Source organism: Octopus bimaculoides, chromosome 1 (assembly GCF_046866305.1).
Source record: "Octopus bimaculoides isolate indiv1 chromosome 1, ASM4686630v1, whole genome shotgun sequence".
In the NCBI taxonomy this organism is placed as follows: Eukaryota; Metazoa; Mollusca; class Cephalopoda; order Octopoda; family Octopodidae; genus Octopus; species Octopus bimaculoides.
Window position 1 is genome coordinate 159,221,280 of NC_142928.1, and position 22,779 is coordinate 159,244,058.

General features: G+C 34.8%; 1 protein-coding gene and 1 long non-coding RNA gene across 3 annotated transcripts in view; one reads left to right on the forward strand and one right to left on the reverse strand.

The window, feature by feature from the left end:
* LOC128249183 (uncharacterized) overlaps positions 1-3,628 on the forward strand; it is a 28,385-nt gene extending 24,757 nt beyond the window's left edge. The window contains exon 3 of the long non-coding RNA XR_008265276.2: positions 3,446-3,628. This is a non-coding gene — a long non-coding RNA (uncharacterized LOC128249183). The remainder of the gene's footprint in view (positions 1-3,445) is intronic.
* Positions 1-22,779, reverse strand: part of LOC106871405 (ninjurin-1) — a 99,289-nt gene that overhangs the window by 2,821 nt on the left and 73,689 nt on the right. The gene's annotated exons all lie outside the window — the stretch shown is intronic.

Genomic DNA, 22,779 nt, shown 5'->3' on the forward strand with positions numbered 1-22,779 from the left:
CATAAAATTACAACACACACACACACACACACACACACACACACACACACACACACACACACACACACACACACACACACACACACACAGAGGTTAAACATTAATTCAAACCATGCAATGCTGTAAAACCATTATTTATTGAAGGACCCATTTATGTACCTGTACATATATATACATATATATATATATATCAATTATATATATATATATATATATATATCGTCGTCATCGTCGTCGTTTAACATCCACTTTCCATGCTAGCATGGGTTGGACGATTTGACTGAGGACTGGTGAAACCAGATGGCTACACCAGGCCCACCAAATTTCAGGCCTTGTGCCTTTAGTAGAAAGGATTATTATTATTATTGTTATTATTATTATTATTAAGGCAGTGAGCTGGCAGATTCATTAGCAGGCCAGGCAAAATTCTTAGCAGTATTCCATCTGTCTTTACATTCTGAGTTCAAATTCTGCCAAGGTCGATTTGCCTTTCATGCTTTCAGGGTCAATAAATTAAGTACCAGTCAAGTATCCTGGGTTGATGTGACTGACTACCCACCTCCCTACAGATTCCAGATCTTGTGCCTGTAGTAGTAATGATTATCATCATCATCATCATCAGCATCATCACCATCATCAGCATCATCATCACATTTTTCTGCCTGCACTGCAGCAGTCTAACACTTCCTCTATATGCTATGTACTATTGAAATTTATAGATTTGAAATATCTAGATCATGAAACCATACCAACCAAATATAGTTGGCCTGCAAGCTAAGCAAGTATCCATCAGATAAAAACTATTTTTTTTTTGTTTTTTTTCAGCTTTACCATCATTAATGACATATAAAAATCAAAGATGTCAATCAATTCTAAGTAGAAAGTTTATGGAAATTCCATCAAATTATAAGGAATTCCCATTTGGATTTATTATTAACAATCAATATACATTAGGTTCAGACATACAGTCAAAGGAGAAACAATTTGCTGTTTTTTTTTTTGTCACTTTTTTTCAACATGTTTTGTTCAGTTGCACAAAATATAACTGACTGATGTAGTTCATGTTTTTAAAGAACTTTAATTAAATTCTTAAATTTGGTCAACATTTAGGACATGAAGGAAAGTTTAAGGGAATTAATGATATTCAATTTTGTGATTTTTGCTGATGACAGCAGACCAAGCAAGTGTGTCTTGAGAGAAAGATAATGCTAACATTTTGTTGGTTGCATAGCAACAACAAATTTCAACTAATTGCTTTAATATAATCATTTACCATTGTTAACCATTCTTCATTTATTCACCATCTACATAGCTACAGATGAAGGTGTGAGGTTTAGTGGTTAGCATATTTGGCTCACAATCATAAGATTATGATTTTGATTCCCAGTGGTGCATTGTGTCCTTGAGCAAGATACTTTATTTCACATTTCTCCATTTCACTCAGCTTGCAAAAGTGAGTAGCCCTTGTAATTCAAAGAGATAGCCTTGTCACACTCTGTGTCATGCTGAATCTTCCTGAGAACTATGTTAAGGGTACGTGTGTCTGTGGAATGCTCAGCCACTCGCACGTTAGTTTCATGAGCAGGCTGTTCTGTTGATTGGGCCAACTGGAACCCTCATTATCGTAAACGATGGAGTGCCAGTTTACATAGCTATAGACACTTTCATGTTAATTCTATTATGAATCTACTGTAGCATTGTAGCTGAGAAATTTGATTCACAACCATGCGATTCAGGATTTGATTCCACTGTACAACACCATAGGGGGAAAGTATCTTCTCTCGTAGCCTTTGGTCAATCTCTGCCTTGTTAATGAAATTGGGTAAATTCAAGTAAATCATATGGATTGTATCTGTTCTTGGATGGTAAATTTAAAACATTACCTCGTTTAACACTTTCCATCATCCTGGCCTTTGCAGAATCCACTCATTTGCAAGAATTTAGACTATGACTCGGGTCTGAGACAAATCAATATTTTAACACATTGATTCCCAATGCAGCAATCTACAAGTGAGGGATTCTTTCTCCTCTTCCTCACACCCTACCAGTAATGGAAGTTCTGCAAAAAAGTCATGACTGCTGCCTTTTCTTCATATTCTAAGCAATAAGAATATTCTGTTCTACTATCTTGAATATTTTATTTGCCAGAAATTTCATGTTTTGAATGATTTCCTAATGAGAAATTACATTTACTTTTATTCTAAGTTACATCATTCAATTCTAGTTTGAGTTATTTTCTAATTAGAGATCCAAAGTCACAATCCCTTTTCATCTTTCTTCATTGATCCTTAAAAGCTTAGTCCAAAGTAGTTCATCTTTTGAAGCAAGAACCATTCTAAAATCCTTTTGAAAAATTGGCAATTCAATTTTCAAGGCATAATTCCAGAAAGATAGATATGCAATATATATTGGAGTGGTTTCTTATGGTCTTGAACTCAGAATTAATAGCTGTCAAAATACTTGTTAATATTTCATTCCTGCAAATGTGGCAAGCTGGCATAATTGTTAGCATACCAGGCAAAATGCTTAGCAGCATTTCATTGATCTTTACGTTCTGGGTTCAAATGCTGCTGGCGTTGACTTTGCCTTGAGCACTGGGGTTGATTTAATCAACTTAACCCCTCCCCTGAAATTACTGGCCTTGTGCCAAAATTTGAAACCAGTATTGCATTCCTGTTATTGCAGTACTTACATACAGAGTTAAGTGTCTTTATTATAGACAAACACATTAGCCATGTCAAGATGTGAACTGCTATTCTCATAGTCAGCTGTTTCATATCTGATCGTTTCAATTTTCCAAGCTATTTTAAGCCACAAAATCACTTCTTAATTACCAGTTTGTTTAGCAACCCTAAGTCTGTCAGTCTCCATGTCCTTATCTACACTAAAAGAGAGAGAATCGATAAATCTGTGAAAAATATAGCATTTTTTCGTTTGGTAACTAGTAAATTATGTGAAAAATAACATTAAATTAACATAATAAAATCCTTTGAAGGATGGGTGTGGCAAAGCTCATTCAGCTCTTTGTTACAGGATGAGATAAAATGATAACTAAATGCCTTAGTCATTGTCAATACGACTATAATTTCTGTGATTCTTAACTCCATCTTTAATTATTAAATATTTCTTAATATCTCCATTTTCATTACTTTTTGATTAGTTTGAACCGTTATCATCATTAGGTGTTTTATTTTTAGATATGTACATAGAACCAAATTAGATTCTGATTAGGAACTTTATGTGGTGCTTCTTGTCCTTTATTATTTAGTATGAAGAAGAAGGGCATTGAACTTGGATTTGGAGGCATTCTCAGACTAATTAGGTTGATGTTCACATTCAGCTTTAATTGTAGCAAGATGCTGCCTATATGGCAGAAAGAAAGGGAACCTAGACAATTGCAATTCTGGAAAGGAAGATTGAGCACTCTTGCTTTTGTGAATTTCAGAAGCAGCGAGGATGACAAGAAGGGACGAAGATTATGTATTGGAAGCTGAAAACGTTGTAGTTGCAGAGAAAAGAACAAAGGAAGAACATAAGCATGCTGGTTGATTGGTGGTTGTAGAGTAATGAACAGTTTACTCTGTGATGTCAGAATTGTAACAATAAAAATTATCTATAATCCTTTCTACCATAGGCACAAAGTCTGAAATTTGGGGGAGGATGTAGTTGATTAGATCACTCTCTGTGTTTCACTGGCACTTATTCTATCAATCCTGAAAAGATGAAGGGCAAAGTTGACCCCAGCAGAATTTTAACTCAGAACGCAAAGACAAATGAAATTCTGCTAAGCATTTTGCCTGGCATGTTAACAATTCTGCCAGTGTGATGCTTTGGTGATCTATAATGTACATCAACATTAAATCATAAAAACCACAAAAATATGATAAGCTATAAGAAAAATCCTGAAAGTTGACACTATGGTTGTTATTACTCAAAGTTTGATCAACAATAAATATTAAACAAGCTATTAAAAGTTTGTCTAAATGAAAATGTATATTTGAAAACATACTTTGATTTCCTTTGAATAACTTTTGCATTTCTTGATCAAATCTAATGCTTTGAGTAATTTATGAAAAGTCTTTAGTATTCTAAACGAGAAATATTAAATGAACAGGCATAAGATAGAAGTGACTCTTTAGTTTTTGTTGTGACAGTTCTTGTCCTAGTAATGTGGTAAAATGATTCTGTCTCTCATATATATATATATATATATATATATATATATATATAGAGAGAGAGAGAGAGAGAGAGAGAGAGAGAAAGAGAGAGAGCGAGAGAGAGAGAGAGACAGAGAGACAGACAGAGAGCAATGGAGGTTATGAGCGATAGTGGTGTCAATCAGACCCAGAGGTTTCAGGTAATGCTGAGTAAGTGCTATGGATAGACTATCTTATCTAAATTAACTTTTGCTTATCCATCCTCTCACACCGTCTCTGATGAAGTGATATAATAAATATCCTGGAAACAACTGTAAGACCTTCTATTTATAAATGTTCTATAAGTAAATTCCTATATATATATATATATATATATATATATATATATGTATGTATATATGATGCTGGTGACATGTGAGAAGCTCCTTTTGAGTGTTGGGCCTCATGGAAGCGATGGCCAAGACCTTTGGTATTATGTCATGCTTGAGAAGAAGACCCGTCAAACCAAGTAAAATTGCAGTCACAGTAGATACTGGTGTCATGCAAATGGCACCCATGCCGGTGACATGTAAAAGCACCCATTATGCTCTTGGAGTGGTTGGCATTAGGAAGGGCATCTGGCTGTAGAAACCATGCTGGTGCAGCCTTCCAGCTTGCCGACTCTGGTCAAACTGTCCAGCCCATGCCAGCATGGGCAGTGGACGTTAAATGATGATGATGATGATGATATATATATATATATATATATACAAGCATAAGGGCAGAGAATCGTCAATTAATAATAGAATTAATAATTAACAATTTTGCCAAGTAGTTCAGTATGAAAAAAACCTTTATCGGTAAAACTATTTATCATTATAAATATACAGGGATTAGCAATTGAGTTGCTTCTCCAACATACTGAAAATTTAGAAATAGCAGTCAAAGAACTACTGATTCCAAACTACAAATTTTTCTCTAAAGTGGATGGCGATATTTATGGCACACATAGAACAAAAAACCGGAGGGAAAAGCGTAAACAAACCAAGCCTTTAGTTAATTGGATACGAATCGTTTCATGGTTAAGTGAAAATTTGTAGTTTGGAATCAGTAGTTCTTTGACTGCTATTTCTAAATTTTCAGTATGTTGGAGAAGCAACTCAATTGCTAATCCCTGTATATTTATATATATATATATATATATATATATATATATATATATATATATATATATATATATATATATATGTGTGTATGTGTTTGTATGTGTGTGTGTATACATATATGTGAGTGTGTGTATATATATATATATATATATATGCACATATATACATATATACATGTATATAAATACATATATATACACTCACACACATATATATACATACAAACACACACACACACACATATACACAAACACACACACATACACACATAGCATATGTATTTCTATGTTTTCTTTATGTGGTATGTTTGAGGTCCATTCTTCCAGTTAGTTTAATTCAAATTTACATAAATTCAGAACACTGTCCTTGTGAACTCTCCTTGTGCACTTAAATACCTTGTTTAGATGAACTAAAACTGCACTGTACAGGTTTCCATGTATCTATGTAACAAACAAACAAATACACACACACATACACACACACAGGTGACCCAAAACAAACTGTTATGTAGTAAATGACATTAGATACATGCACACATACATGTAAAGATAAAGTACTATAGTGAATACAATCATGAAGTTTCAAATGTTGTGCAGAGAACATTCAATGAATTATCATGTGATAAAGAAATGCAAAATTGGACATTGATAAACTATATTTATCATGTTACTGGAAGCCCATCTATCACATGATATATGCATAGATATTTTAATCTATATTTTGCGACATTTTGCTTGGAAGAAAACAACAATAATGTTGACTTTTGTTGTTGTTTTTGCTGTTTATCCTGAGGCTAACCCCAGTAGATGAGGTTTATGATCAAAAACATTCAACCCTTCATCATCTAGTCATTTTTCATTTGTGCAGGGAACTCAGCACCTCATTACCCAATGTAACCCAATGTATATTTTTTACTAAGACAGTAAGAGTTATATGAGGGAATTTGGTTGCTATTTTTAGAAGGCCAAATGACCAAGCAGAGAGGGTATGGATGACCTGCTTCAAGAAGCTGGCTGTATGAAATATGCCTCATTACCAGGCAGGTCACACAACTTTAAAAAATTGAAGGTAAATTTTCATTAGGCATGCCATTCAGAAAGTTGCAGTTCACTCATGACTGACATAGAAGTTTCTTCATTGGTCTGTTAATTTATAACAAAATGTCAGCAGATAGACAGGAAGTTGTTAACATTGTTCTTCCTGTATGTCTGTTGGCTGGGAGCAGGACAGCATCAACTGTTATACGATGAATGGTGAGGCAAGGCATAATTTTAAATAGGCAAATTCTTGCAAGCACAATAAAAGGTCACAATCTATTGTATAGTAATAGAGCTCTCAGTTGTTTTTTAATCCCAGTTCAAACCTGACAGAGAAGACTATGTATGTATGTATATATATATATTAACTGAATGATTACTCAATACATTATGTAGAGTACATATTTATTATGCTTTTACAAAAAAGTTGTAACAATGACTTCTAGATTTTGACCTGATAGCCTTTATTGGACTGTCCAATGAAGGCTACCAGGCTGAAAATTCGAAGTCAATGTTGCCACACTTCTTGTAAAAGTATAATATATATATGTTATGATACATGATATAATGATTTTTTTTTGTTAAAATTCCTGTGACGAGGATTAACTATGCATTCCTTACCCCCATATAGTTTGTGAATTTAGAGGGTTTAGATTTGTAATACTATCCCTTTATTCCTCATTGTAGATGGGCAGATTTGCTACCTTACTATAATGGGTGTTATGTCTGTCCAGCTGTCTATCTGTCTATCTCTTTGTTTGTTCCCTCTTCATGGCCAGACGGCTGGATCAATGGTTATGATACTTTTGAGGATTACAAAGACGGTCGTCAGAAAGGTTTTTAGCATAAAAAAATCAGAAAGTATGATTATTTCGTGGATATCCATTTTTGAATTGACAAACCACCTTCACATTCTTATTAAAAATTCACCGACCACAAGTAACTCTGGATTTTCATTGTATAACTATACAATGAAAATCCAGAGTTACTTGTGGCCCCATCATAGATACAAAATGGGTACGAAGACGGTTAATAACGAAAATAAAATGGAAAATGTGTTTGTCAGTATATATAGTGTGAGTGATTATTTAGTGGTTATTGAAGAGTGTCAGTCTTGAGCAGGATTCGAAACAGCTAATCAAAGCAGCTGTTGTTTACATTACAGTTTTGTCAATCAAAATAACCCATGGTACCTGAACATCAAGACATTATTCACATAGAACAGTGAGTCTAAAGATTCCACTTGTGCATTCACAGCAAACAAGGCACAGGGCCAGACTTTAGATCGTGTATGTGTATTTTTAACCACTCCGATGTTTACACATGGCCAGTTACACGTTGCTATGAGTAGAGCCACGGACTCCAGTAATTTGAAAACAAGTGTCGAACAAACAGAAAATATTGTCTACAAATAAGTTTTGTAATCATATTGATATTATTGAAAGGAATATGATTCATAATTTAAATAAGGAAATTTGTGAACTTTGAATGTATAAGAGTATAAGCAAGTGTAAAAAAGTTTATATAGCTAAAATAAAAGTATATCTAAATAACATTTTTTTCTTAATACTTCTCATGTGGTGGTCAAAGGAAGCTCTGACTTTCATTAGAAGTGGTCCACATAACCATTCATGATACAGAGGCTGGGAGCCTATTTCAGTTCATGAGTGAATCATCATCTCATGTCACTTAGTTGCAAACACATGTCATATAGCTGCAATAGAATGCTGTATCACCAACAATAATGTGATTTCTCTAAGACATCACCCAGTAATCTATCAAGTCCATTTACACATATCTCAATACATACTGCTGTTATGACTTTGCTCCCTCATTTTATGCGTCCGTCATAGATGGGTAGATTTGCTAGTGTAATATAATATAATATAATATATTCTGGGTTCAGTCCCACTGTGTGGCACCTTGGGCAAATGTCTTTTTCTATAGCCTTGGGCTGTACAAAGCCTTGTGAGTGGATTTGGTAGATAGAAACTGAAAGAAGCCCATTGTAAATGTGTGTGTGTGTGTGTGTGTGTGTGTGTGTGTGTGTGTGTCTGTCCCTCATCACTGCTTGGCAACCAGTGTTAATGTGTTAATGTGTTTATGACCCTGTAACTTAGCAGTTTGGAGGAAGAGATCAATAGAATAAGTACCAGGCTTAGAAGAAAAATTAAGTACTGAGGTTGATTCATTCAACTAAAAATCCTTCAAGGTGGTGCCCCATCATGGCTGTTACCTAATAACACAGGCAAGTAAAAGACAAAAGATAATGAATAAATATATATATATATATATAATTTGCCGTGACATTAAAAATGGTTATTGAGCACATGGACGAAGTGGGCATGGTTTTGGCCCTGGGTCAGTATTACTCACTGGTGAGAACAAAGTGGTCATTCACAAAGTTTGAAAGCACTGTGATATGGGTATGTCTAATTTTCATTTTCAATTCTTTTTGTCTATGGTACAGGGTCTTAAAATTTTACTGCTTGTTCCCTCGATTTCGCCCTTGTGTACAAGTGAATACTGTGGGTTTGAGTCGTTTTGACTGCTATTTTTAGCATGCTAGTGCTGCAAGTAGTACCCTTCATTATTAATTAATATATATATATATATATATATATAATTATTATTATTATTATTATTATTATTATTATTATTATGATTTGGCTCTGAGTGACTCAAAGCTTCACAGGCTTCTTACAAAAACCTAGCTCATTCAAGTTTAGATTACTGAATGAAGAAGTACACAAAGTCCAAGATGGCTACTGGAAAATGGGCTGCTATTGGTCAAGATGGGTTACATAGTGTTAGTAGAAGTGAGTTCAGCATTTCAGCAACATCAGATACATTAGAATGAATTTCTTGGACTATGTGGCTGGACAGGAAGCTGGTGGTGCCCTTGTGTCTGGTGGGCCTTCGAAGGGAATTGGAAGCTGCCAGAAGCAAAGCCGATGTATGTGTGTGTGTGTGTGTACCAGATGTACAAGTGCATGGATGTGGGTGTGTTATTGGGTGTGCATACAAATATGTGTGTGTTAGTGCCTGCTGTATATGCATACAAGTGTGAATGTGTTTAGGATGCATGTATGGGTATATGTGCATAAGTATGTACATACTTGTATTATACCTTGTGTATAAATGTATGAGTGTGTGCATGTTTGTCTGGAAGAACATGTATGCATGTGTTTTTGTCGAGTGTGTATGTCTGTGTGTCTATATATATATACATGCCTTTGTATGTATACTGCATGATAGATGTATGCTAGTGTAATTGCAACAGCATTACTGGGTAAGGGGGGGGGGATAGGTGTTGGTATTTGGTGGTGAGAGGTGGAAGGGAAGAGAGGAGAAGTATATATACATAGACGTGTGTATGTGTGTGTGTGTTTGTGTTTGCATGCACATACTTCATTTATGATGGTGAATGTAGGGGTTACATGAGATGCATAAGGTTGTGAAGTTGGCCTGTGGTTTGCATAGGTATATATGGTTAGGAACCCTGTTTTTGGTAGTGGGGCAGCCAGTGTTGAGGCACAGCCAATGTTAAGGTGGTATATCTGGGTTGTTGGCAGCCAGTGGTTTGAAGTTCACCAGGAGGGTGTACCTCTGAGGGCAACAATAAGATAGTTCATATTTCCTGTTGATTGTTACTACAGGTTGGTGGAGAGTGTGCAGTCTTTCATGGAAGCAGAGATGGCAATTTCAGGTGGTAGCTGAGCAGGCTGGGGCTCTGTCAATGGTTGCCCATTTGATGATGGGTGGGTGGGGGTTTCATTCTGGGGGTCATTAGTATCTCTAAAGGAAACAAGACAAAGAGGTGGAATTCTCTCTATTCCTGCATCTAAACAAGTGCAAATGCTGTGTGTACCTTCCCTTGAAGTTATTGGTCATCATACCTGTGTATTATCTTGTGATGCCATTGGATGGTGTGAGGGTAGCTCTATAGACAATGGCCCTTGAAAATCAGGATCCTCTTAGAGAGCAGCTGGTAGGGTTTTGGAAGTTACAGATTTGGGTTGGATGTTGTGCAGGTGCATGTTTGTGTCTGTTGTAGCATGCAATATTAGAAGCAACATTATCTTGGCAGGAGTAGCTCACCTTCATGTTATGTAGTTTGAAGAATTTATATTACTTGTGGCCCTTGGAGAAATGCTTCTTAATCAGTGACAGGAAACTCTTAGCTACATTGTTGATAACTTTTGGGTTAGATGGAGGGTTGAACCAGATTATCTTTCTCTTTCTGATCCTATGCGAGTGTTGGGGTAGGCATTAAGGGTTCTCCATTAGCATATATCAAAATATTTTTACTTTTTGTTTGATGTGCTCAAGTCTTTTGTTGGCAACTTACTTTATTCATGTATGCTACCTACACTGCATATTTACTCATACCATATATTTTATAGTCATTTTTCTCTGTTGGCATCAAAGATTTTGTCTCTCTCAGAATAAAGGACAGATAATATGACGTTTGTTTACAAAGCATGACTTTCCATGGTAGTGAAAATGTGCATAGAATACAGAGGATATGCAAAAGCTGGACAAAAATGAGGTGAGCATAGTCTGTCATGAATTCTTTTGCTCACAATAAAAGCTGTCCCTTTTATTGTATTTGTAAAAACTTGCTTAATTAAAATGATATATTCCTTATCCTTCATTATATAACAGCTGAAGTTGTCTTTGTTCACTTTCAGCAATTATCTTTGGGCTTCTCCAGTCTTGTGTCATGTGCTTCCAATGTTATTGAGTAAAGAATTCTGTCAATATTAACCCCACCTCAGGCAGCAAGCTGGCAAAATTATTACTGCACTAGAAAACATGGTTAGTGACATTTATTTCAGCTCTTTACGTTCTGAGTTCAAGTACCATCTAGGTCAACTTTGCCTTTCGTCTTTTAGGGATTGATAAAATAAGGACCAGTTGAGCACTGGGATCAATGATAATTTTGTTTCCTGCTCCCTTCAAAATTGCTGGGTTTGTGCCAAAATTAGAAAGAATATTAATTGAAGCTATCAACAACTTTTTGTCAATTTATAATTCCATTTTATGTGCTGGTTAATGGCTTCTAACAACAGTTTTTCTCTTTTACAGCTATATGATTAAGAAAAAACAGAAGCAAGGGAGATAATTAAGTTCCTAACTGTTAAAGCAATTTCTCTTTCAGAGAAGAACCATTTCAAAATCTTGTCATCTTTTCAGTTGACTAAAGAGACAAAAAGAAAAATAATCTTGTTCTAAATTTTGCTGTTGAATCCATTGCATCTATTTTAAAACAGTATGAGATGAAACATGCACAAACATCTTCATGGTAAACAGATTTTTAGTGGTATTATGAAAAGGCTTTAGATAAATTCATTGCATTTTTCATATTATAGATATCCTGAGTTTTGTGCTTTATGTAGCTTGCTGAGAAAGCTTGATATCAACACTTATAACGTCAAATGTTTGTTTATCAGGTATAAAAGAGTTACAGAGGCCTTCTTGATAGTCGAAGAACCTAAAATGTCATTGATTTGTATTCCATTAATGGGAGTGTGTTGTAGCCATGGATATTCTCACATGCTTTATTCACTTACCTGAAAATGCCAGTAATAGCAGAAAGAGTAATCTTGATCCATATTTATATTTGCATATATCTCTGACTTTCAGATGCAACAGCTGAGAATGGAAATGACTTAGAATCCCTGAATCTTAATGCTTAGTGTTTAATGTTTTTAAAATACTCTATGAAACTCTAATTAATCTTAATAGTCACTGCATATAAACAATGCTAGAATCACAAAGTTCTAATGTTATTGTGTTTATACATCTGTTGTGCCAAGTGCTGGTTGTTAAGTTGCTTTAAGCCTTGGCTGTTGCATTACTTCTGCTTTGTACTGGAGGACAAGATAGTGCAAAGCACCTGAATTTAGTAAGATTTCTGTAATAAGTATTGATAACTGTTGTTATTGTTGCTTAACTCTAAGGTCAAACCTGATGGGACAGATTTATGATCAAGGACATTCCAATCATGACCATCTTTCTTTTTTTTTTTTGCAGTTAATATATCTAAGACTATGTTATCCAAAGTGCTTTCTTCTTTGTAAACAGTAAGGTGAAATTTGAGAGTGATTTAACAGATATTTCTAGTAGGTCAAGCAACCATAAATAAGACTCCTCATTGGTCCATATTGCTGAATGTTGTTCTTGTTGTTTAACCCGTGTCATCGTTGATTGAACTGGTTTATGATCAAAGCCGTTCAGCCATGATCCTTCTGTTCATTTTTAGACAACTTTATATAATGTACTCTTTCTGTTTTAAAATATTAGTGTGATTTGAGAGATATTTTGGTTGCTATTTCTAGCTGGTCCAGTGATCATGGGAACATTTCAAGTTCTTTTGAGAGAGGTTGCATCATTGACAGTTTTATCAACTACTAGTTTTAAATTCATGTCCCCTTCATGGCCAGGATAATGTACAGTTAGCTGTCATCCACTCATGAGTACGGATTGGTAAAATACCACGCTTTTGCTAATTCTTTCAGGTTCCTGTGAAGTTGCAAGCAAACATATGTAACCTCTTGGTCCTCCTCACATTTGATTCAGTAGCACATCTGTGAAGTGATAACTACAGGGAGAGAGAGAGAGCTGCATCAGCATACAACTGGTATTCATTTGAATATACTGGAGCAAATGAAATAACATACCTTGCCCAAGGATACAATACACTGCTCATTCCAAGAACTGAATGCAGTTTGTGACCATAAGCTGAATACCTTGAGTACTACTCTATACGCCTTCAATGCCTAGATAATGGCAACAAGAAACCACTTAAGTGTATTGTCTTTGTATTACTTAACGAACACAAAGTCTTTAGTGGTAGCCCTATAACATCAATGTATGTCTGTCTATCTATCTATCTATCTATTTATCTATCTATCTATCTATCTATCTATCTATTTACATATCATCATCATCATCATCGTTTAACGTCCACTTTCCATGCTAGCATGGGTTGGACGACTTCACTGAGGACTGGTGAAACCGGATGGCAACACCAGGCTCCAATCTAAATTTGGCAGAGTTTCTACAGCTGGATGCCCTTCCTAACGCCAACCACTCAGAGAGTGTAGTAGGTGCTTTTACGTGTCACCTGCACGAAGGCCAGTCAGGCGATACTGGCAACAGCCATGCTCGAACTGGTGTCTTTTATGTGCCACCCGCACAAGCCAGTCCAGGGGCACTGGCAACGATCTCGCTCGAAAATCCTACAGAAGCCAGTCAGGCGGTACTGGCAACGGCCACGCTCAAAATGGTGCATCTTATGTGCCACCCGCACAATATATATATATATATATATATATATATATATAGTATATTTTATCTTTTACTTGTTTCAGTCATTAGAGTGTAGCCATGCTGGGGTACTACCTTGAAGCATTTAGTTGAGAAAATTGACCCCAGTATATATATTTTTAAAGTCTGGTATCCATTTGTGTCTTTTGTCAAACTACTAAGATAAGGAGATGTAAACAAATAGTGGTTGTCAAGTGGCAGTGAGGGACAAATGCTATGATCTATCTTAATAGAGACTGATCATAATATTGAAGCAAGGAGACCAAATATGATTGTAGAAACAGAAAGGACAAATGGTGTCAGATCATTGAACTGACAATTTCATAAAGGAAAAGAGAGAAAATCAAGGAAACTGAGAAAATCAAGGAATTTCAGGATCTAGCCTAAGAAATGCTGCTGCTGCTGCTACTACTACTACTACTACTACTACTACTACTACTACTACTACTACTACTACTACTACTACTAATAATAATAATAATAATAATAATAACAATAATAATAATAATAATATTAATAATAATAATTATAATAATAATAATAATAATAATAATAATAATAATAATAATAATAATAATTATAACAATAATCTCTAACATGCACAAGACCATATATTTGAAGGAAGTTTTTAGTTGATTATATCAACCCTATTACTTTGCTGTGAGTCGGTGGCCAGTGGGTGATGATCCATACCCAGTACTATCCTCTCAGCAATATAGCAACACTTAATATAAAAACGGATAAGTGGTATAAAGGAATACTAAGCATGGTATGTAACAATGACTGGCTCCATTTATTTAGTACATGCTTGTCTTGATGACAAGAGTATGAAGGCAAACTGTTACAGTATAACTATCAAAGGTTGGAATGGAAATCTCTGTAATCAGATGGACATCTCAATCCCTTCTGACCAACACATCACAAAAAAAGAGATAAAAAAGTACACTACTAACTTGGTCACCTAGATAGCAGAAGCTATCAACTAAGTCTAATTTTTCTCCCAATAATAATAATAGAATCAACCAGAACAAACAAGACCGAACGCTCTGAGAAGTAAGACAACAACAATAATAATAATAAAATTCATATGACTACAATTTGAATTTTCCTTCAATATTTAATTTTTATTCTGCACGGCAAATGCTGTTATAAAGATATTGCTTACAGTTATAATCAGTATTAAAATGATTATAGTGTTGTTTAAAATGTTCTGCCTGTTTAATTGTTCTTGCGTACTGCCTCTGGACACAGCAAGTATCCATAGCATGTGTGCCACAATTACTTGAAGGACAAGTGACACGGAGATGAGAGTGACGAGCAGTATAAAGTAAGAGCTGTCTTGACCGCTGTCCAGTACTGACTTCAACTGCGACATATTAGACATGAGTAAGGAGATGTCCAACAATCCCTGTGCCATTGTCTTCTTCGTCAAATAGTGTTTGTAGTCAAAGTGTTTACTTGCTGGAAGCATTTCCTTTAGAAGAGATACAAAATATGGTGATCAGCAGTGGATTTTAGAAGGTGAGGAAGGACAGGTGGTTAACAGCATAATAGTTAGAGAGGGTGTGATGAAGAGATGCGCTATTGAGAAAACAGAACAAGCAAAAGAGGGAAAGATGAGTGAGAAGGGGTATGAATATGAAGCGGGAAACAGAGAAGTGAGTTAAGAGTTTATGGATAGCTTCTTGTTTAAGAATGGGGCTATCACTGTAAAGCAGATTAATCAAACCCATGCCAGCTTAAGAAAATAGGTGCTAAAACAATGATGATGGATGATACACAAAGTGTTAGTTAAGAAAAAGAGAGAGAGAGAGAGAGCTTTATCTATACCTGAAAGAGGTCCATCTGAGATGGAAAAATAAGTTGAATATATAAATAAGTGTATCTGATCCAAATGGAAGATGAAAGAGAAAAAAGGCTTTTGTATGAAAGACTGGAAGTGTGTATGTATGTGTGCATGTGTGTGTGTGAATAGATAACCATTTAGGCACATAAGCATATATGTACAAATGTATTTGTGTGCGTGTGCGTGTGTACATAAAGGTGTATGTAAGTGTGAATATTTAACCATGTATGCACAAATGCATACATGTACAAATGTATTTGTGTATGTGTGTTGTGTGTGTTGTGTGTGTTGTGTGTGTGTGTGTGTGTGTGTGTGTGTGTGTGTTTAAGGCAGTGATTCATGAACTGGAGTAAAACAAAAACCTTTTGTTATGGATATGGCAGCTGTGCATATGTGAGAAAAAGACCTAAGCTAGAACACAGAACATCTCAATAGTTGCTAAATGGCTAAAGTAGTTATAGCTACATTAGGTTTGATATGGAGGCTGTATAGATAATGGTGGGGGTGGGTGGGAATAAAGCTGTAGTGTGGAGCAATGAATTCCAACATTTAGCGGTTGAATCAATACTACTTGACACCACTGGATGGAAGGATACTGAAAGATGATGCCAATTGACTGTGATTTTCTGCCGACAGTTTATGAAGAAAGTGTTCTGTAGTGGAAGCTGTACACAGTAACATATATGCATATGTACGTTTGTACATACATAGATACATACATGCATAATACCTAGATACATGCATGCATAATACCTACCTACCTACCTACCTACCTAACTACCTCCATACATACATTGATTGATTGATTGATGATGGCTGCCCCCTCATTATCGAGTATGGCCATTGCACGAAGCTTAACTTAACGGTGCTGTGATCGAATGTGACTTTTTAGCCCAGTCAAAGATCTACAATGTCTTGCACAGAGTTGGCATCCAAAACCTTTACTGGCAATAGCTGGCTGTTGTTGTAATTGGGCTCCAAGTTCAATAAAAGGCATCAACAACCAGTGATTTCTGGTATCTTGGCCGACCAATAAATTGTGGTTGACCAAATTTATATTTTTGGAAGATTGGTTTTCATTATATTTTTGACAATTGTTGAAAGAAACATTGTTAGCAAAGTGATATTGCAAGAAGATGTATGTATGTATGTATGTATGTATGTATGTATGTATGTATGTATGCAGTGTCTGTGCAAGACCGTGCCTCAGTAAAGCTGGGCTTATGAGTCATCTTCGTAGTCATAAAGCAAGATCGATGATTGACTACCAGGCCGCTGGTGATGATGCTACACACCATACTAATCATGTCTGTCGGTCAACCACAATTTATTGGTCGGCCAAGATACCAGAAATCACTGGTTGTTGCTGCCTTTTATTGAACTTGGATTTGCTGAACAATACATGACTGTTGGTGTTAACTTAAAGTTTTGAAAATGCCTTTCCACCAAATAAAAAAGATAAACTTCCCGGTTGAGATTTTTCTCTTATAGGAATGTAGTTTCTTGAAGGTATTCTTTTAGAAAATAATCTGGTTTTACTAAGGTTATTTTTCAAATCATATTCTTAAAAAAGCAAGCTGGATACTTTACTGCAATTTCATTATGAACACTGCATAATTCCTCAGTGTTAGTTTGGTAAACACAAGTTTTATGGCAGTAAATTTCATCAAAGCTATTACCTAATTATAGGTTTGGAAAAAGAAAAAACTCAATGCAAAAATGTTCATTTTATATCATGGCCCATGCTTCTATTTCAGGTAGTTGTTTGCAAACCATAAAAAATTGACACTATTTGATCTTTTCATATTACAGTTGTATATTTTATTGTAATTGAAGCAGTTGCAAAGATCCCTGCTGATTTTCATATTAAATATTGGTATGAATGAATTGCCATGTGATATTGAAATGTCTTTCTAAGACACTGAAATGTCTGCTAGAATGTAATAGAGAACTCTCTTTTTGCAGTAGATACATATATGGGCCAAATGACCTTTTCTTTTTTTTTCTATATATTTTTTCTTTTTTCACTAAGGGGATTTTATCTGAAATTACAATACAATGTGTATTTGAAAATGTGCAGAGAACTGCAGCATGAACAGTCATACTACAGCAGTCATGAGTAAACTGACTGATGAACTAATGGAGCACATAAAATGCTCAGATATTAATGTTTGTACATCAAAATAGTCATACTAAAATAATTTCATATTATTTGAGCTCATACAATTGAGACTTGGTTTGGAGATGTGTGTGTGTGTGTGTGTGTGTGTGTGTGTGTGTGTGTGTGTGTGTTTGTGTGTGTACTGTAACTACGGTCTTTCTTGGTGTAAAAATGTAATTTTCTCCCTGAGTGAAGGACAAAATATATGATATCGGGTGGTAGTGAAAAATGAGTGGTGAGTGTAGCAAATGAGTGGTGAGTGTAGCAAATGAGTAAGGGCTGGATAAAAATGATGTGAGCATGCTCTGCAGTATGTGTAATGTTAGTAAGCATGCAAAGCAGAGCATAAACAAACTGAGAGGAAAATGGATACAAGAGAAATAGAAATTTCATGAAGAGTGCAAGAGAGGGGACTGTAGATACAATCATGAGATGCATATGCAGGATGACAGTTGGACAGAGAATTCCTGTAGGATCCTGTAGAAGAGGAAGACTACAGACGATGTCAGAAGTTGTAGTAAAGGCTGGCCAAAAAAGTATAACAAACACAAGATGAAATTTATATAATTTGTCCCCAACATATGTTTCACCATTGTGGTTATTTGCATTCTCTGCAGTGAGTGTTCTGTGAACAATTGGATGCTGAACCACAACAATTCATCTGAGGAAGACTTTTTCCTTACACTGCTAAGTACTGTAGTAACCACACCACTTTACTAGAAGCAGAATGGATGATGAAACTATATATATATATATATATATATCTTTTACTGGTTTCACACTTAAGACTTCAACAATACTGAAACATTGTCTTCAAGCATTTTAAGCCATCATATCGACCCCACTAGTTATTTCAGTCTGGCAGTTAATAATTTCTCAATCTCTATTTTTTGAATCATTAAGGTAAAAGACATAAAGGAAGATAACATCTCAACACCAACAACAGATGTAACTGGACTGAATCAAAACCATACTTATTAAGGAAAAGTTAATTCAAAGAAAGAAGGTAAAAAATATTGAAAGAGGTGGAAAGAAAACCCTATAAAAATTATATCAGAATAACGGTTGGGATTTCAAGATATAACTTGCTATAGAAGGAACTTAAAGCCTATATGGAAGCATATGTGGAGCTTTAGGTCGATAAATTTTGCAAATATTTGAGTGGTACACTTTGTGTGTATGATTTCAGGACATGCTCCTTTTGTACAACAGAAAATTATAAATGAATATGTTTGCTCACCAGAAGAAAGGATGTGACATCACATTGAAGACAGTAGAATAAATAATTTTTTAAAAAACATGTCCTGTTTGTAAAAGCATATATATCTGATGATTTAATAGTGATAGAGCTGATAATGGAGGTATAGTAATGTTGATCTGAAGAGAACAACGATTTAAATTGAACAAAAAAACCCTCAAAAAACAAAAAAATGACCAACGAATTAACTAATAACAAATTGACAATTCAGAGAATTGGATATACAGAGTACATTAACTGAATAACAGAATTTATATTATTTTGAGAGTTAAAGTTCTGGAAACAAAGACTTGATAGGAGATAAGAGCATGTGTATTTCCTTTATATCCTGTTATCATAAGTTGATCCTTTCCATTTATTCTTACACTGTATAGACTTAATGCCATGTCCCAAATAATTCATAATTCATATAAATTTATAATAGGCCCTATGAAGTATGCATATTTTGTTATCATATAAATAAAAATGCACTTAACACACATATGTACACATAACACACATACATACACATAAGGATAACTAGTTAATAATACATATATAAAAGTTGCCAAAAATATCAGAAGTATCTTAAGAAAAAATTAAAAAATTTACATGAGCGTGCAAAGCACAAGTGCAAAGGAAAATGTTATAAGCGGCATTAGAAAATATCATAAACTTAAATAACAAAAAGAATTGTGTATGTGTATTAAAAGGCAGAAAGGTGAACGGTTTCAGCATGTGGTTAATAGAAAGTAGAAGGCAAATATAGTATCAACAGAAAAAAATTAGGCATAAAAGTTATTAAAAATACAAAAAAGGAAAGAGAATTCTACATGCAAAAAATAGAGATGGTTAATAATGTGTTAATAATAAGCGGATAAATGAAGAACTGTTTGAAATTAATGGTGCAAAAATTAACACAGAAACTAAAAAGAAGTTAGGGGTGTAAAGATGATTTGGCTGAGATAAAGCCCAAATCTAATAGGATCTTCATTAAAGGAAATAAAAATGTATTGAAATTAAAATGTGAATTGCAAACTTTAAACTAAATAAGGCAACTAGTGCTTGAAGGATTAAAACAATTTAGCAAGTGTATGTTAGGTTATTAACTATGCTTTTACAACAATGATGTGGAGGTGCAATGGCCCAGTGGTTAGGGCAGCGGACTCGCGGTCATAGGATCGCGGTTTCGATTCCCAGACCGGGCGTTGTGAGTGTTTATTGAGTGAAAACACCTAAAGCTACACGAGGTTCTGGCAGGGGATGGTGGCGAACCCTGCTGTACTCTTTCACCACAACTTTCTCTCACTCTTACTTCCTGTTTCTGTTGTGCCTGTAATTCAAAGGGTCAGCCTTGTCACACTGTGTCACGCTGAATATCCCTGAGAACTACGTTAAGGGTACACGTGTCTGTGGAGTGCTCAGCCACTTGCATGTTAATTTCACGAGCAGGCTGTTTCGTTGATCGATGTCATAAGCGACGGAGTGCCAACAACATCAATGATAAAAGACCAGGAATGAAAAGATCAGTTGAAATTGGTTTTATTGGCAATTCATATTAACAATTTGAGATTGTGTAGAGAAAGCTAAATGTTCTTAGAGATGAGTGGCTTCAATGAATTTTTGCATAAAATACCAAGTAAATGGATATATAGATAGGCTGATGAAGTTTGAAAAAAAAATAGAGTTAGTAATATTAGTTAAGGAAAAGATAAGGCATGTAGTACATATGAAGAGATACAAAAATTAAAAAGCTCAGAGGTTCAAGGAAACTTCAAAATTGTGAAACCAGCAAAGTAACAAACACATGTCAAATATAAGATGCAGAAATAGATTCAAGCAGAAAACTGAATATACTGAACCTATATCTTGGAAACACAAACTTAAAAATAGAATATGTAATATGTGGATGAATCCACCTTTTAATCTCAAAGTAGACCACTTTGTAACAGGAATTTTTACTTAAGAATACTCCCCATATAATCATAGGTATTATAGTACTTTCAGTAAACTTCCTATTAAGATCCTAATGCCATAATTTATGCTTCTTCTAACCTAATGAAATTAAAGCAATCTAGTACTATATATACAACTAATAATTGTAATTATGCTAATTATTTGTCATGTCCTTTCAATTTCTAATGCTTAAATAAAGATACCACATACAAAAGTAAAACTACAGACTACACTAAAATATAAATGGATCTCACTGCCAAATCCTTTAAGATTCAAAGTTTTCCTTTCAGACACATTCCACATGTAAAACTATATCTCTTTGAAATTGTAAGTGGAACCTAAAGACCATAACCTTTCAAAACACAGACATAGAACTAGACACAGTAAATTACTGATGTACACACAGACATTCAGGCAGAAACATAAACACATTGCACATGCATACATGTGCATGAATATATATACAGAGCATGTAAGTGCTTGCATGCTCAAAATGCATTTGTGAGCATCTATAAACAGGCGTCTATAAACATAAGCACACAGAATTTGCACATTTATGCAAGCATACATATATACATCTAGGAAGAATATATATATAGCATTCAGGCATACACACACACATATACAACAAATCCAGGTTACTCTATACCATACACAGCACAATCATCTCCAAGTAAAATTTCACATGGATCTTGTTTTCTTATGAACACACACACGTGCGTATGCATGTATGTACACACACGTATACATACACACCACACACAAGTTTTCTTGTCTATCTTTTTATCCCACTGCATATTTGTCAACAGAGTAAAAATGTCTTATTGTCTTGTAATGGAATTTCTATATTCCATTTAGATCATTAAACCCTTATACTACACAGCGCATTCAAACAGAATCTGTTCCTAATCAGTATGCATCTTTAATGGGAACAAAGTTCATATTTAAATTTTAAAAGAATGATTATTTTGTGTGTATGAATAAACCAGTGATTTACTGGAATTAAAAATAGAGTTCTGAGACTCTAAATAATTTCCTGTTTCAAGTTGCTCCTACTTTAGAAGATCATTGATCGATTTCGTTCAACTAGTGACTACCTCGAATTTTTAGACTTATGATATTAAGCATTGAAATTTCTAATGTGTCGTTTCTTTTCTAAGACAGTAGGGTACAAAGTGAAGGAAGTACGGCTGCTATTTTTAGCAGGTCGAACGCTCGCGAAGATACTTCTTCTCCAGCGTTTGTTGGCACATTTGAGCTTACATGCGAGTATTATAGCAGAAAATCATGTTATGAATAGATTAAATCGAATATATTAATAGTTTAGGTGGGAAATGACTAACTATCAATTACAGAAGGGAAACAATGAACTTCAAAAGTATCAGAGTTATTTCCCCTAAACAATTACTAAAATAATGCATCTTGAACAAATCGTTGGTGCATGCGTGTGTGTATGTGTCTGTGTGCGTAATATGTGTGTGTGTGTGTGTGTGTGTGTGTGTGTGTGTGTATGTGTAATACGTTTAACTACATATCAATTGAATTGGAAAACCCACTAAAACTCGAATTTATCAATATACTAGCTTCAAGTTTCGTACTAAAATAAACAGTAGAAATGGCATGAAAATCCAAAGGGAATGACGAATAACGTTCATGAGAACTTTAACACATAGTTACACCTTTTAATAATAGTTTCAAATTTTGGCACAGGGCCAACAATTTCAGGGAAGGGGATAAATCGATTACATCGTTCTCAGTGTTCAACTGGTACTTATTTTACCGACCCCAAAAGGATGAAAGGTAAAATCGACCTCGGCGGAAATTGAACTCAGAACATGAAGACGGACGAAATGTATTTTAGTATTTTGCCAGGCATACTAACGATTTAACAATTATATCTTTTTT